Below are 4,310 nucleotides of genomic sequence, written 5' to 3' on the forward strand. Positions count from 1 at the left end.
GAGATAGGGAGTGATGTGGGGACTGTATTAGATTATGGACACAGAGAGTGCAGTGGTGACTGAAGAACATTATGGAGATAGGGAGTGATGTGGGGCCTGAAAGGGGCCAAAGAGATCTGGAGGGCTGTTGGGCCTTAAGGAGGTTGCATCGATCAGGAGGATCATGGGGATTGAAGGAGATTACTCTGAATGGGAGGGTCGTTGGGTCAGGATGAGATTATGGAGATAGGGAGGGTCGTGGGACCTTTTGGAGGTTATGGAGTTAGGGAGGTTTGTGGGGAATGATTCAGGTTACGTGGATAGGAAGAGTTGTGGGGACTGAAGGAGTTTATGGAGACAGGGAAGGCTGTGGGGACTGAAGGAGGTTATATCGATAGTAAGTTTATAGAGATGCACACTGACTACTGGCATTTAGTGATGCAGCGGGCTGTAGTAACTGGGACAGGGGTGCTCTTACTGAGATAGGGAGGGTTGTGGAAGATGGAACAGTTGACAGATACAGGGCAGGTTTTAGGAATGGGAGGACTTTACAGGGATTTGGAGGAATGTAGGGATGGGACGTGGTAACAATCACAGGGAAGATTTTGGGAACTTGATCTGAGACTGGTACGGCTGAGAACAGAAGTGAGCCAAACAGTCAGGACAGGCAGGGACAAGGTAGGACTAATAAATTAAACTGCATTTATTTCAATGCAAGGGGCCGAACAGGGAAGGCAGATTAACTCAGGGCATGGTTTGGAACATGGGACTGGGATATCATAGCAATTACAGAAACATGGCTCAGGGATGGACAGGACTGGCAGCTTAATGTTCCAGGATACAAATACTACAGGAAGGATAGAAAGGGAGGAAAGAGAGGAGGGGGAGTGGCATTTTTGATAAGGGATAGCATTACAGCTGTGCTGAGGGAGGATATTCACAGAAATACTTCCAGGGAAGTTATTTGAGTGGAACTGAGAAATAAGAAAGGGATGATCACCGTATTAGGAATATATTACAGACCCTCCAGTAGTCAAAGGGAAATTGTCAAACAAACTTGTAAGGAGATCTCAGCTATCTGTAAGAATAATAGGGTAGGTATGGTAGGGGATTTTAACTTTCCAAACATTGACTGGGACTGCCATAATTTTAAAGGTTTAGATGGAGAGGAATTTGTTAAGTGTGTACAAGACAATTTTCTGATACAGTATGTGGATGTACCTACTAGAAAAGGTGCAAAACGTGACCTACTCTTGGCAAATAAGGCAGGGCAGGTAACTGAGGTGTCAGTGGGGGAGCACTTTGGGGCCAGCGACCATAATTCTATTTGCTTTTAAATAGTGACGGAAAAGGATAGACCAGATCTAAAAGTTGATGTTCTAAATTGGAGAAAGGCCAATTTTGACGGTATTAAGCAAGAACTTTTGAAAGCCGAATGGAGGCAGATGTTCGAAGGTAAAGGGATGGCTGGAAAATGGGAAGCCTTCAGAAATGAGATAACAAGAGTCCAGAGAAAGTATATTCCTGTCAGGGTGAAAGGGAAGGCTGGTAAGTATAGGGAATCCTGGATGACGAAAGAAATTGAATGTTTGGTTCAGAAAAAGAAGGAAGCATATGGCAAGTATAGACAGGATAGATCGAGTGAATCCTTAGAAGAGTATAAAAGAAGTTGGAGTATGCTTAAGAGGGAAATCAGGAGGGCAAACGTGGACATGAGATAGGTCTGACAAATAGAATTAAGGAGAATGCAAAGGGTTTTTTACAAATATATTAAGGAAAAAAGGGGAACTAGGGAGAGAATAGGGCCCCACAAAGATCAGCAAGGCGGCATTGTGTGGAGCCACAGAAAATGGGGGAGATACTAAATGAATATTTTGCATCAGTATTTACTGTGGAAAAGGATATGGAAGATATAGACTATAGGGAAACAGATGGTGACATCTTGCAAAACGTCCAGATTACAGAGGAGGAAGTGCTGGATGTCCTGAAATGGTTAAAGGTGAACAAATCCCCAGGAACTGATCAGGTGTACCCAAGAACTCTGTGGGAAGGTAGAGAAGTGATTGCTGGACCTCTTCCTGAGATATTTGTATCATCGATAGTCACAGGTGAGGTGCCAGAAGAAAGACGTTGGCAAAAGTGGTGCCACTGTTTAAGAAGGGTGGTAAAGAGAAGCCAGGGAACTATAGACCGGTGAGCCTGACCTCGGCGGTGGGCAAGTTGTTGGAGGGAATCCTGAGGGACAGGATGTACATGTATTTGGAAAGGCAAGGACTGATTAGGGGTAGTCAACATGGCTTTGTGTGTGGGAAATCATGTCTCATAAACTTGATTGAGTTTTTCGAAGGAGTAACAAAGAAGATTGAGGAAGGCAGAGTGATAGATGTGATCTATATGGACTTCAGTAAGGCGTTCCACAAGGTTCCCCATGGGAGACTGATTAGCAAGCTTAGAACTCATGGAATACAGGGAGATCAAGCCATTTGGATACAGAACTGGCTCAACGGTAAAAGACAGAGGGTGGTGGAAGAGGGTTGTTTTTCAGACTGGAGGCCTAAGACCAGTGGAGTGCCACAAGGATCGTTGCTGGGTCCACTACTTTTTGTCGTTTACATAAATGATTTGGATGTTAAGCAGAAGATAGTAAGTTTGCAGATGACACCAAAATTGGAGGAGGTGGAGTGGACAGCGAAGAATGTTCCCTCAGATTACAACAGGATCTGAACCAGCTGAGCCAATGGGCTGAGAGCTCGCAGATGGAGTTAAGGTCAGATAAATGAGAGGTGCTGCATTTTGGAAAGCAAATCTTAGCAGGACTTATCCACTTAATGGTAAGGTCCTAGGGTGTGTGGCTGAACAAAGAGACCTTGGAGTGTGGGTTCATAGTTCCTTGAATGTGGAGTCACAGGTAGTCAGGATAGTGAAGAAGGCATTTGGTATGCTTTCCTTTATTGGTCAGAGTATTGAGTACAGGAGTTGGAAGGTCATGTTGTGGCTGTACAGGACATCGTTATGGCCACTGTTGGAATATTGCGTGCAATTCTGGTCGACTTCCTATCGGAAACTTGAAATGGTTCAGAAAAGATTTACAAGGATGTTGCCAGGGTTGGAGGATATGAGCTACAGGGAGAGGCTGACCAGGCTGGGGCTGTTTTCCCTGGAGTGTCCGAGGCTGAGGGGTGACCTTACAGAGGTTTACAAAATTATGAGGGGTATGGATAGGATAAATAGACAAAAGTCTTTTCCCTGGCGTCAGGGAGTCCAGAAGTAGAGGGCATAGGTTTGTGGTGAGAGGGGAAAGATATAAAAGAGACCCAAGAGGCAACTTTGTCACACAGAGGGTGGTACCTGTATGGAATGAGCTGCCGGATGATGTGGTGGAGTATGGTACAAATGCAACATTTAAGAGGCATTTCGATGGGTATATGAATAGGAAGGATTTGGAGGGATATGGGCCAGGTGCTGGCAGGTGGGACTAGATTGGGTTGGGATATCTGGTCGGCATGGACGGGCTGGACCGAAGGGTCAGTTTCCATGCTGTACATCTCTATGACTCGATCACTCATAAAGGTTATAGAAATAAACTGCGTGGTCGCGTCTGGAGGAGATTAAAGGTATAAAGGTTTGTAATTACCGAAGGAAATTACATCAATCGGGACCAGCAGAGTTTACAGAGACTGAGTGCGTTTTCGAGACAGGAAGAGTTCATAGTCAGCATTAGAAATGCAGAAACTAATTTATGAGAAAAGCAGGGTCACTCTGCTTTGTGCCCAGAGACAAGGAGGAGTCTAACAGCTGGAGGAGGTTACTAAGGTACAGAGCTTTTTTGTTGTCGTGACGGGAAGGTCACAGAGATCATGAAGGTAGTCGGAGTTCAAAAAAGTCACAAAGACAGTGAAGTTTCTCAGGTCTGGAAAGGACTACACTGACCAGGATGGCTTAAGGAACTGACGAGTTGTTTTTCTTCAGTTAAGGAGGGATGTGACAGAACCCGGAATTAAAGGCAAAGGCAGATACTTGGAGAGTTGTAGTGGTAGGAAGAGCTTACAGGGATAAGCAGGATTGTAGGGGCTGATCGAGATAGGGGAAGTGGTATCGATGAAACAGACAATGGAGAAACTGACAGACATAGGGAGGGTTCTGTGGAACAGATGAATTTACAGACAAGATGGTGATAATGAAGCCTGAGACTTTGCTCATGTTCCTTGCCCAGCATTGTTCAGACATCATGCCCTCAGGGTCTGAATTAAAGTCCACTAACTCCTCCCTGTGCTGTTCACTGTGAGTGATCTTACCGGCTGCAGGATTTACTGAAGGCTCCAGATCTCTCT

The sequence above is a fragment of the Chiloscyllium punctatum genome, chromosome 6, assembly GCF_047496795.1.
Source record: "Chiloscyllium punctatum isolate Juve2018m chromosome 6, sChiPun1.3, whole genome shotgun sequence".
NCBI lineage: Eukaryota > Metazoa > Chordata > Chondrichthyes > Orectolobiformes > Hemiscylliidae > Chiloscyllium > Chiloscyllium punctatum.